The sequence below is a fragment of the Gambusia affinis genome, linkage group LG07, assembly GCF_019740435.1.
Source record: "Gambusia affinis linkage group LG07, SWU_Gaff_1.0, whole genome shotgun sequence".
In the NCBI taxonomy this organism is placed as follows: Eukaryota; Metazoa; Chordata; class Actinopteri; order Cyprinodontiformes; family Poeciliidae; genus Gambusia; species Gambusia affinis.
In genome coordinates, this window is record NC_057874.1 from 27,708,765 (window position 1) to 27,722,441 (window position 13,677).

Below are 13,677 nucleotides of genomic sequence, written 5' to 3' on the forward strand. Positions count from 1 at the left end.
ATCAAAATTTATCGGTTCATGGTCACAACAAGAAGCCATGATGCAATCACATAATGTCGACACACATTTAAGGACTAGTCACCCTGATTTAACTCCCTAAACTTAAAACAGTTTAATGCCTCTTAATTTGACTGAATCCCAGATATTTTATTTCTTGTAAGAATGAATAAGATCTACCCTAATTGATGGGAGTTATTGAGAAAAGAAGAAACAGAAAAACCTCATTTCTGTTCAAAGTAATCCGTCAGCAGAGCATCAGCTCCTCTGGTCTGGATATTAGTTACTTTCTTTTAGTCATGAGGCGGCTGTGTGACGTGGTTCTCATGAATCCTGCATAGTTCAGATTCCATTCAGGAAAAAATGCGGCTTTTCTTCAGTTTCTGCAATCAGGCAAGCCATTTGATCAGAGCAGATAGAAAATCGGCTTGGAAGATCTTGTCTTCAAGAACGATAGAAAAACACGCGTGCATCCAAACAGTCTAACGTTTAAAATGGTTCATCGAGTTCAAAATAACGTTTAAAATGTTCATCAAGTTCAAAATAACGTTTAAAATGTTCATCAAGTTCAAAATAACGTTTAAAATGTTCATTGAATTCTAAGTAACGTTTAAAATGATTCAAGTTCTGGATCCTTTTATTTAGTTTTTATTTGACAGGCATCATTCTAGATGGATATTTTTTCCACTCTTTTCAGTATTGCATCTATGTTTCCGTTATTTAACCAGGTCTGGCTCAGTGAGACTAAAAATCTGTTTTTCAAGACCATATTGACAATTACAATTCAAAATACAATTAAAATACAATTTAGATTATAAAGAAAAGTAACAAGGAGCAAACAGCCTTAAAATTAAAACATATTAAAAACAAATAAAAAAGCTGGTCTGAAACCAGATACTTTCAACTCTTTCCAAAACCAGATTAATAATCCCAAATTAGCTGCATCCCAGTTCTTGACTGTTTTGTAAAATATGTCTGTAGAGGGAGAAATCAAAAATCAGACTGCATGCAAATGCAACATTTCTCATGTATTTACAGAAATGACAGGATATTCAGCAGAGGTCAAAATATTTAGCCTCACTATGAAATGATTTTTGTTTTGCTTTTTCCTCAAAAATTAGGTTTTTGTGAAAGAATTTGGTTCTGTATGCAAACTAAACGTAAGCATCCAAAATAAAAACTAGGATGTTTGAAAAACTATAAATTTTTTAAAGAAAACTTAAAATGTTACTATTATGCATGTAGTGCATAATACATGCATAATAGTATTATGCACTACATAATACTATGTAGAAACACAGGAACATTTGTTCCTGTGTTTCTCAAATCATTTTACATGCATGAAAAAGTGCAAAATTTCATGTTTAGCTACAGAAATTACAGGATTGAAGTCAAAATTACAAAATTGAAGTTTTTCAGGTTTTTTTTTTAAGTGTTTTTCTGTGAAGGGATTTGGTTTCGGTGTACAAAGCAAAAAGTTGTAAAAGCTGTATTTAAAAAAAAATTTTACAATTTAATAGAAAATGACAAACAGTTGTGTCTTGTAAAGTTCAACTCAACGGAAGAGTCTCTTTCTACTGACTTTTTAACGTCAGAGGTTTGGCTGAATGAAAGACGCTCTGCAGCGTTGCTATCTGGTTGTGGGTGAGTGCAGGATGGGCGGCGTGGATGAAACAAAACATTCTGCAACACTTCGCTCTTCCTGACAGAATTGGTAGCGTTAGCTTTAGGCGTTGTCCTCACATTTTCAGCAGATTTGTGTTTGGAGCCATAAGCTGAATGTTTGATGAGTTTGATTTGTGGAAGAATTTGAAAGTCGTCTCTTTCATGGGCAAATGGTGTTTTACAAGTTTAATGCACAACCACCAACCAGCCACACCTGGAATATTCTGAGGTCATAATTTTCTTTGTCTCTTGAAAGGGATTGAAGGGATTTCTTTCTTGTTTCATTTTAGTTCAACTGGTCTTGCCATGTTCAGTTAATTTCTTTGTTTTTAGCTTAGTTTATTGTTTTTTCTGTTCTTTGTGAATTTTAATTTCGCTCTCTTGGATCTGTGTTGGTCGTTTTCTTTTGGTTGGTAGTTTTTTGTAATCAGTTCCTTCTGCGTTAATTAGTCTCTATCCCTCAGTGACTGCGTTTCCATTACAAATGTCAGTAAAATGTTGTCTATATTCCGCAAATGTGGGAAAAACACAATTTTGCAATTGTTTCCATAAAATAAGAAATACAATTAAAATCACTTGTGAATAAGTTTATTCACGTGATAAGTCATTATACAACATGTTGCACCATCATCCTCTTCCAACTTCCTGTCTTCTTCTTCTTTGTCTTTTCTGCCAGTAGTAACATCCGGCTCATAATGAGTGAAAAGTGTTTCCATTGCTGTTTTCCAATTTTGAAAAACCACATTTTTAATCAAAAAAATTTTTTTCCCCAAAATTGTCAAGTTTCCACTAGGCAAATTTATTTTTGTTATTCCAGTTTGTGTAACTTTATAATTTTCCTGCTTTCCTCCTTCCACAGCTTTTTCTCTTTTCCGTTAATCTGATTCCTTTGTCCTTTTCCACTCCTCCCAGTGTTTAAGTCACTGGTTTGTAATTGTTCATTACTGGATTCTTCCGTTACTCTGTTTTCCATGACCTACTCGTCCTGCAATTTCCTCTGCAAGTTCTCCTTATTTCATCACTAACGGACTCTGTTTTACCACAGCTGGTCTCTTACAAACCAACTCACAACAACAAAAAACAGCAACCATCACACATTTTTCAGTTGAAGTAAGAAGCAGTTTCTCAGCTTCTTAAGTTTGTTTTTGACTAAAAATAATTACATTTTTAAAAAATATGCACAAATGTTTGGCTGGACTTTGCTCCAGATTTTTCCAGACTGAATTAAAAGATAAATCTGGTTTATTGCAACAAGCCATCAATTTGATCACCTTCTGCTGGTGAACAACTCACCTCTGACCTGAAGCCTCATGTCTTGTCTGTTATATAATCAGGCTTATTGATATTCTTATGAATGACTGTAATAAATGAGATTGAAGCGGATTAATGATGCTGTTCATGTGGCTCCATGTGGGATTTTCTACTTGTGACTGGTTTGAACTGGTTTGAATTTCTGTTGAAGTTTCTCTTTATGAACTTTACTGATTTTTCCGTGTTTCCAAGTTTACTGTAGGCCTGAATGTGAGCAGCGTGGTTATGAACATTTCAGGTTTTGGAATAGGTTAAATATCTAATCTCTGGGGTGTGCTCCGGTGGCGTAGAGGGTGGCGTAGAGGGTGGCGCGCCCCACCTTTGGAGGCCTTCAGTCCTCGATGCGGTCGTCGCGGGTTCGATTCCCAGACCCGATGACATGTCTTCCCCCCTTTCCTGTCAGCCTACTGTGGTATAAGTGACACTAGAGCCCACAAAAAAAAGGATCCCCTGGTGGGGGCAAAAAAATAAAAAATAAAAAATCTAATCTCTGATTAAAGCTGCAATTTGTAACTTTTATAAAACAATATATTTGACATAAAACTGCCACCACAACAGCCAGGAGACAATCAGGAGGTAATCTGTGAAAAGTTTGACCTCCTCCATCTCCTCCCTCAGCTACTATTGCCATCTGAAGAAATGCACCAATCCTGACCAAAAACAGCCAATCAGAGCCAGGAGGAGGGTCTTAGCGCTGACAATCATCCTCATCTACACTGCTAAATGTAATAGTGGAGGAGAAACAACTTACTGTTACAGAAAAAGCTAAATAACCATAGCATTGACAACAGACTCTGCTAGCTGCAGTGCGTCAGAGAGCAAGCAGCGCCACATGGAATTGTTATTGACAGCGCTAAGACCCGCCTCCTGGCTCTGATTGGTTGTTTTCTAATTAGCGCTAGGAGAAGGCAGGGAAGCTCAATTTTTTAACAGATTATCCGACATGACGTAGTGACACTTTCAGCAGAAATGCAAAAAATTATTTTTTTATATAAAACTTACATACTGCAGCTTTAAATAGGAATTTAAAGGAAAAACCAACCAGAGTAGAAATGGGGTTTATGAAATCTCAAACGCATTACATCTGGATGAATGCAGCAATAAAAGATTAAATTGTTTTAAAGTAATATAAAGGTGATGGCATAATAACAATGAAAGGCCACATTCTCAAAGATCAGTAAAATTTCAATTGTAATGAACCAAAAATCCAAAATAAATAAACAAAACAACAAAGAAAATTAATTATAAAGTCTGTAAATAAAATTGTCCTTCAAAAATCGACCCAAAAACTGGGTTAGGGTTATAGTAAGACTTTTATTAACCCGGTTTTGGTAGAAAGAGAGAAAGAAAAGAGAAAAATGATAAATCATGCAACTGGAAATTATCAAGCTCGTTTTAAGTTATGTGATTAATTGATTTATTGATTTATTGCTTATTGCACCAGGCCTAGCTGATGGTCAAAGGTGCGTTTGGGAAGCTCACAGAGTCCCGTGGCGATCCGGTCCAGGGAGCTTCCTGTTGTCTGTCTCTGGGCGTTTGAGCTCCAGCATCACGGGTTCTGTTTTCACAAGCAGGGATCACAGGACGAACGGATCAGAACCAGACAATAGGGCCTCTGAACGGGTTAAAAGTACACAGCAGCATTCCTCCTGAGCTGTTTTTCCAGGAATGAGCAGAACATTTGAACAAGACGCAGACAGGCCGGGTCACAGACCCAGTGAGCTGCTCAGACTTCACACGGCTCAAAGAAAACAGAGAGGTGCTGCATTCTGCAAACTTTGCATCAATTAAAGGGAAGTCAAAAGCAAATTCTGAAAAAACTAAAGAGGCATTAGATGTTCTGCTTGAAACAAACCTTTTCTGTCATGATTAATGGCGTTTACATACCTGGAGTGTGTGTAAAACACAGCAGGTGTATTACAACCTCTACAACCATTCTTTAGTATGGGGTACCTCAAGGCTCCATAATGGACCCTTTCCTTTTTTCTTTGTATATGTTGCCCTTGGGATCTATAATAAATTGCCACAATGTTAAATTTTGTTGCTATGCAGACAAACTACTAGTTATCAGTAAGGCCAGGATGCAGTAATCTACTGCTTTCTGAACTGCGTCTCTGTGGTTGAGCCACAGCGTTTTGTTCCTGAATGACCAGGAGTCAGAGTAGATCTTCATTAATTAGGGTTTTGTTGTAAATATCAAACAGGTGATGGGACCTTTCCTATTTTAGCCACAGTTTTCATTCTCTTTTTATTTTTAAGCAGTTATGTGGCATGGTGGTGAATCCTGAAACTGCTGCTGCGTCTTTAAAAACTTTTTCTGAAACTCCGTCTTCAGGAAGCCATAACAACATGGCTCCTCTGTTAACCCTTTAACAACATTTTTACCAGCGTTTCACCGAGCAGTAGATCCTATAAAGAGCTCAGCTGTTTGCTGATTGCTGTTGGCTAGTTTGAAGGAGCCGAGTGGGGGAGGAGCTGCGTCTCGAAGGCGGGGCAAGGTCCAATCACAGCTGTGTGGTTGCCATGGAGATTAAAATATTTCTCAAACATGAGACTCAGGGCAACACTCCAGGTATGTTTTGGATGAGAGAAAACCATTATTGTAATTATTTTACATGGCACTGCATCTTTAAATGTGACAGAGGGAGACGTTAAAGGAGTGCATAAACAAAATGTTATGAAAACTTTACCGCAAACCAGGATTAGCACCTTAACATGTCAAAATAAACTTGTAATATTTAGTTAACCAACTGTTTGCATGTTTAGTTTTTGGTGAGTTGTAAACAAACCTGAAGCTGCTTGGATTAACTCTGCAGGAGTGAGTTTGGATTAATGAGATTACACTCAGTGACCTCACAGACACCGTCAGAACCGCCTCCCAGGTCCGCTCTCTTTCTGGTTCTTATGCTCTGAGGAGCTTGTTGACCAGTGGATTATAATATTATATAAAACAGATTACATAAGGCAGAGAGCCTCCATGGCTGCTGCTGGTGTAACTCAGAGTTCACCAGGTATGGTCCATAGACGGTGCAGGAATCAAACTCCAAATCTGAATATTTAATAAAAAAGGTTTGTTTGAACATTAAATATCTCTTCTTTTTTGTGAATTCTGTTGAAAATATGTTTTTGTTTTTATTTATTTTTTGCACAATGCCCCAACTTCAAACCTCAGTGGACAATCTTCTTCTTTTGCAGCAGCACAAAATATTTTATGAAACACATTTGAACCCTGAACTGCGAAATCTCATCCCATGTGAGATTTAAACCTGTAATTTCAAAGAGCTTTTTTATTTTGCTGCATTAATTCATTTGCTGAACTATTTTTGGAGGAGTTGATTCATTAAAAATATTATTACTGAAGTTATTCTTTAAAAAGGTAGAATTGGTCGTTTATTTGTCATTTGGATCTCAAGTGAATATTTTTCTCTCCTCTGATTTGTTTTTGGATATTTTCGCTTCTGTTTGAGTAAATATATTTCAAAGTGGAAATCTTTTTGCACAAATTTTTCCAACTGCAAAATGTTTATTTTTATTTTTTCCTTTAAATGCAATCGTGATAACTCATTTAAAAGAGGGAAAACTTCACAAAAAGCTTTCTGAAGCAATGAGGAGATTCTTCTGATGTGGATGAAAATAAATCAACACTGAAGTTAAAGTTTGATGCAAAATGAGACAAGACCTCGATGCAGTTTCCAGAATAAAAGTATTTACATGCATTTGATTTGTGGCTGTTGAAAATGTTTAAACTTTACAAGATCTGTCATCTGCTTCAACAGTTACGTAACAATTATGTAACGTTTCTTTTTTTTTTTTTTTTTAATAAAACAACAAAAAACTGCTGATTCATTTTCAGAGTTTCAAGTTTAAATTGCTCTACTGAAAATGTGCTGAAGGTCTTTATTGTTCTTTGATTATCAGAAGTCTTAGCAGGTAAATCTGATTAATGAAATCTTTTTATGGGAGGGATTGTCCTCACCAAGCCTAACAGCCCTAATCGCGACTTTTATGATGCAATAAATCAGAACGCAGCTTCTGTCTGCGTTCTGATTTATGATGTCTGAACAGAGGGAGCAAAAACTGCAAGTCAGAACTGAATCAGTGTCAAAGGGCAGTAATTTATCTCTGTTAATATAACAATGGATATTACAAGATTTACTGGTTTTTCAAATGTGTGCGTGAATTCAAAATTAGCTCCTCCAGCTGGGTGTGTTTGGTTCCTGCAGACTTTGCAAGAGAAAGAGAGAGAAACTCACTTATTGTTGTTATTAAAAGAACATATTTTTTAATAATCAGGTTAATTTATGAACTTGTTTAGCAGATCAGATTAATTATCTCTGTTTTAAACCAGCTACAGAGTTTAAGTTGGAGGCGATGTTAGCGTGTTTTTACATTTTTAAAGAACAAAACTTTTTCTGTTTTTGAGTTTAAATGGGTCCAAGTATTAATAATCAACCGTTAAAGGCTGACGTTTAAACCAGGGGTGTCCAAAGTGTGGCTCGGGGGCCATTTGTGGCACTTGGATTGATTTTGTGCGGTCCACAGCTGCAGTTCAAGAATGATAGAAATCCATCAATCCGTTTAATGCAGATGGTAACTTTTAATTAGTGAGCTGGTCAGATTATTATTGACAGTGAAAAATGATTTATGCAACACAAAGTATTTTTTATAACCAAGTTTTTACTGAAAACCAACTTTGCTGCACCAAAATCATCTCTTATTTAATTTATTAAACTTGAGTAAAATAGAAAGCTTTTTGAAAGAAAGTGACCCAAATCCTGTTATTAGAATGAAAAAAATAAACAGATGAATACTTTTCTTTTAATACAACAAGTGTGGAAAATCTATTTGAAGTTTGGATCCTGAATGAAAAACATAAATTTCCTACAAACCTCCCTTCTCTCTTTTCTTGATTTTAGTTCTTTATTTTCTTGACCCATGAATCGTTTTGACTCATAGATTTTGGCTCACATGCCAAAATGTTTAAACAACGGTTTAAAAAAATAATCATCTCTATAATTTTTCTCAGAAATGCAATAACAGCTTATTCAAAACATTAGAAAAATTCAAATGTTAGGAATTAAAATCATTTGGTTAAATTTGAGTGTAAAATTTGGTTGTTTGAACATTTCACAGATGAACAAAAGAAAATTCCTCAGTGGAATAAATGAAAAGATAACCATACTGTTTATGTTCATGTCCGCATGAATCAAAGAGACCTTGGAGTTTTTGTTCTTGTTCCGCAAATTTTGTTTGATTAAGTTTTCCAGACAAAACATTAAATGACCTTCAGCCTTCAGACATAAACATGGTAGAAGAGAGAAAAACAGGCAGGGAAACATTTAGTACAAACTTATTAAAGCTGTAATCACACAATCTGAAACAAACATTTCTGAAATTTGACACACAGGTTTGCTTTTATGTTTAAAAGTCCACATTTTACCGATAAAATCCACGTCCAGCTCAAAATGTCAGATTATTGTGAAAATGTTAATTTAGGGACGTTATTTAATTTTAATGAATTTGGTTGACAAACAATAAAAAACCCAAAATTTTGTATTGAAAATTAATGCAAATGTTTCCTGAGACTGTTAAAATATTTATAAATAGATATGTCTGCATTTGATTCTTAAAAATAAATAATCCCGACATCTTTTAAAATCAATCAGTCCTTTCAGGACTTTGTGATTATTTTTGTGATTTTTTTCCCAATCAAAGTCATTGATTTTGTGGTGCTAATTTAGAAATGTTTGCCCTTACGTATATTATTAAATGTGACTTTTTATTACCTGCCACATTGATTAAAGACTATAACTTCGCATCAATTAAGGCTGAGGTAGCAGTGGAGTAAAAGTGAGAAATACTGCCACCTGTAGGTGGGCGTTAGTATCACTTAAATCCACTGTTTTTCACCATTTTTGCGAAAAACTTGTAATAAACTCACAACTATGTAATAGCATGAAAAAACACTGCAATCTGTTGTTTTTGTGATCAAAGAATCACAACACACAGGAGGGAGTTATTGACGTAATTTGGCGTCTACAGGGCCGTATAAAAAGCGACAGCGGGCCACATCTGGCCCCCAGACCTCGAGTTTGAGACGTAAATAATCTCAGTCCGGGTCAACTGGACAGAATCATGGTGAAAACAGCTGACTGGCCAGAAGTCCAGAAGACAAACCACAAAAAGGCCATAAAAGCATGTTCATGGAAAGTTGGGTGGAAGGAAGACGTGTGGTAACTACAGGGATAATCACAGCTTTGAGAAAAATGTAAAACAAAATTTATTCACAATTTCCTCATTCAGTTATCTGCTGGTTCTGGTCCACTGGGTTTTCTGGAGACAGTCGTTAGAGAAGTTCATGCTTCTTTATAAAGATTTGATTTTCCAGCCAAAGATATCAAGTGTTTAAACTAACATACTTTTCAGAAGCCTGACATGTCTGTTTAAAATATGTTTTATTCTCTGTAAGCCATGATCATCAAAACTACAACTGAAAGTTTTTATTTTTTCACTCTATGTGATGAAACCGGCAATAAATGAGTTTCACTTTCTGAAATGATCGACAGAAATCAAAGATTTCATTTAAAGACGTGCTAATTGTTTAGATTTACCTGAGCTCATGAAGTACTGAAGATAAATTACTTTTTCTCCTTTGTCTGGGAGGAAACATGAGGGATTATATTCTGTGAAGAGGAATGATCAAACATCCCACAGATTAGTTTATAATTACAGGAGGAATTTAAAAAGATTAAGACGAAGCAGGTGACGGTTCTTTAGAGCCGCTCTGTGAGGATCCAACCTGCCAGTCAGCTGTATTGTCTCCTTTATTTATGCTGCTGTTTGACTCGGTTGCTAAGAGACTCGTTTCTAAACATGTATGTCGCTAAGGGCTCGGTTTCTTTCAGCAAAGCCTCCCTGGCAGCGCCTGTGATGAACATCCCAGCTCGAATAGAGCAGATGGTTCAGCTGTGTGTAATGTTTATTTAGGTAACCTGCAGTAGAAGAGCCACTTATTTGGTTTAACTGCATTTTCTATTGATGTTATATAACATTCTCCTCTTAATCTAAATCATTTTCATCATCTAAATATTTCTACTGTTTTCCAGTGGATTTTTGGCTCTTGTGAAACACTTTTTGGTTTTATTTATTGAAATCTATATAAATAAGGTCTTAGACATTGTTTTTCTTCTCTTGTAGCTAAAATGTTAGCTGCAATAACCCTTAAGCTAATCATAAACATTAGCTTTGCTAGCATTAAAATGCAATAACAACATGGTATTTAGCAAAAGCTAAAGTGCTAAACCCATGTGGAATTTTTTAAGTATGCCAAGATATTTACACATGAAATTAGACAAAAATATCTTCAACACTCAAGAGTAGTGGGAAAAAAACACCTGTCATAATTCATACATGAAGAACCTTTATTGCACCTAAAGCTTCAGACCAATCAGTGTTTTCCCTGGAAGCATTTTCCACAAACATGCTTCTGCACTGTTTGACTGAGCAACAAGGAACATCAATTTTACCTTGCAGTTTGTTTTGCTGTGCAGTTCCTGCACTGAGCCTCCCTCTTTAGTTAAAGAGCGACGGTTGGTCCATGGCAGCCATGTTTGTCCTGCTCCAACCTGTAAATCAGGAGAACAGGAACATTAACTCCTGCATGTCTGACCTAGTGTGAAAGAGCAGACTAATCCTCCTCACGTCCCCCAGGCAGAAAAACTCAGAGAGCTGAACTCAATGAACCCAAGAGGTCCAAAGAAATGTCCAGAATTGCTCTGACAGCTTTGAATTACACCTGACCGGAACAGGATGACTATTATTTGATAAATGTGTTCAACCCCTATCCTTTCAAAATAATCTCATGTCGCTGGTTTCAATACAAACTGGGAAGCTGCAGAACTTTTGACCATTTATAAATATCTTTCCATAACATAAAGGGCTACATTTTTAATAAAATGGAGAATAATAATAAAAAAACCTAATTAAATTTAACATTATTTTATGTCAACTGTGTTACAGCCTGAATAAACTGAAAATTGTGGCATTTTCATATGTTTAAACTTAAAAGTTTAACAAAACAGGAACTTCTTATATTGCTGAATAGAAATATATGTAGATGCAAGTTGGTCTAGAAGAAATGGTAAACTTCGCTCCACAAACTCTCGACAGCAATCAAAATCACAATTTTTCTAATATCTTATCCGCTTTTCTGTCAGCAAATCCCTACTTTTATAACATATCACGCATTTTTAATGAGAAGTTAATGCTGCTTTTCCAATCGGTTGAATAAACGCTTTTAACGTGTCGTAAAGAAACTGTCGACAGTTTACATTTCAAAACAGAACCACGGCCTCGGACTCGGACTCTGCTTGGACAGTTGATCTTTCCTGTTCAGGGATACCGCCGCCATCTTTCTTTCTTTATCAACGGCTTTGCGTCGGGGTGGCCAGCGGCGCCATCTACTGGATGGCGGCCAAATTACAACACTTAAAGAAGATAGAATTAGACTTTATTACTTAATCAATTTACATTAATTTTAATCTAACAAACCATTAATGGATAATACATCTTAAGTTGATTCTTTTATTTTCTTCTACTAAAAATAAAAAGAATAAATGATCTGACAGAGAAGCGTCCACTGTCTGCAATTCAGAACCTTGTTGATGGCTGCAAAAAGTGTATGATTTCCCTAAAACTCCCTGAAAATTAAAAAGTGTGAATTTATCTATTAGAAACAAATCCACCATCATAAACTCTCAAACAAATATAAAATTTACCCAGATGATGATAATGTAGCGCACGCTTCTCAACATTTGGAGAAGCTTCATGACTTGCAGAAAACATTGAAGTAAAGAAACAGCAGTTTTTGTTTGTAATTAAGGCACAAATGTACCTCTTATATTTTAAATATGTGTTTGTTTGGTTTTTTTGGTTGTTTTTTGTTTTTGTTTTTTTACTTTGGTTTAAATATGCACCTGTTTATCTTTAACTTGCATCTGAATTTTTCCACTGTGGGACAATAAAGAATATTGCTTTCCTTTTGCTCTAGATATAACCTTGTATTTTTGTTTATAGCAAAACTTTTCCACAGTTTTATCACTGATTTATGAATTAGGGTCAAGGTTCCTTTGCCTGCTAAAACATTCCCCTGATACTGTGGTTGACATCACATTATCTAAATGAGCTTGTTATTGTCTATTATTATATGATAAAAGATACATTTTATTAATAAACTCAGAGTTTCAGCATCTGTGCAGTAGAGAAAAGGTGCATAGCAACACATCCAAACTTCCTGTATGTATTTCAACATACAGAACCTTTACTTATAAAAGTTGTTTACATTCATACCTCTTTTGAGCAATTACATGCTTTAAAATATAATTTTATGTGGCTAAACTTGATTTTATTGTCATAAATCACAAATCCTCAAGTGTATCAACATAAACAAAATCTACTTGTAGATATAGTAAATGTGATTTACATGATAAACAAACACAAAGTTGTTCAAAATTGTGAAGTAAAAAACTTTAGTTACTTTGCAAACAAGAATCTGAAAAGTGTGGCATGCTTTTTTGTATAACTGCAAGTATTTTCAGGAATTTCTCTACTAGTTTTGCACATCTGGGCCAGAAAGTTTGGCTTATTTTTCTATGAAAAAACAACTCAAACTCAGTTTGACGGGATAGATATTATCTTTCCACAAATTAGTTGGATTTAAATCCTGACTTTGACTGGGCCATTCTAAACGTGGCTATGCTTCAATCTAAGTCATTCTATAGTTGCTCTGGCTGGCCATGGTGTTTAGTTTGTGGAAAACTTTAAATGGGACTATTCTTTGCTTACTTTTAGACACTTTCCATAAAGAATACATGTTCCATCGAAGCTGTGAATCTCTGCTGCTCTTCTGGACTTATTCTTGTTAAAAAAACATTTCTTTCTGTAAAATATCTCAAGAATAAGCAGGGATGGATGGATGAGCATAAAGATGTGTAGAAGTCTTTTTGTAAAAAAGATGAACTCCAAAAAAAGCTTCATTAAACTTTTGTTATTGCACACATACTGCATGATAATTCCTGTTTTTCTAAGTGACACTAAATGTTTCCTTGAATCTAAAACAGTAGGTTTTCAAACATCAAATATCCTGGAAAAAATCAAGAAACTATTATTATTATTATTATTATTATTATTATTATTATTATTATTATTATTATTATTATTATTATTATTATTATTATTATTATTATTATTATTATTATTATTATATATGCTTTTGTGCATTCTGCACAGCTTTGCTTTTTTCTCCTGTTTTGCTGAAACGGATTTTTGTTTTACATGAAGGTGAAAGAAGAGATGAGCAGGCAGAAACTCAGGTCAAACTGCGGCAGATTGGGACATTGCATAGGAGAAAGGTTTACCAGCTGCTCCCCCTGCTGGTTACTGCTGGAACTGAACATCCTACAGTAAAACCCATAATATCAAACTGGAAACTTATCGGTTTCACTCAAACCGATGTGCAGTCATTGTTGGTCCGTTAGAGCCACCTACTGGTGCTTTGTTGTAATTGCATATACTGGGTTCTTCAGGCGCGCGCTTGGCTTCCCCAGAAACAACGGCTAAAGGGGGCAGGTTGTCGTTGGAGGAGAGCCGCTTTACGATTATTTTTAGTTTAAAATCATGTCTATTTTGAGGTAGTAGTTCCCTAAG

The 13,677-nt window shown here is 35.4% G+C and overlaps 1 long non-coding RNA gene across 1 annotated transcript; it reads right to left on the bottom strand.

Moving 5' to 3' along the window:
• Nucleotides 1–4,451: 4,451 nt before the first annotated feature.
• On the bottom strand, nucleotides 4,452–11,379 carry LOC122834293. The gene is made up of 3 exons (XR_006371172.1): nucleotides 11,304–11,379; nucleotides 10,500–10,598; nucleotides 4,452–4,531 (listed from the first exon to the last, which is right to left on the bottom strand). It is a non-coding gene; the product is annotated as an uncharacterized LOC122834293 (long non-coding RNA).
• Nucleotides 11,380–13,677: the final 2,298 nt, after the last annotated feature.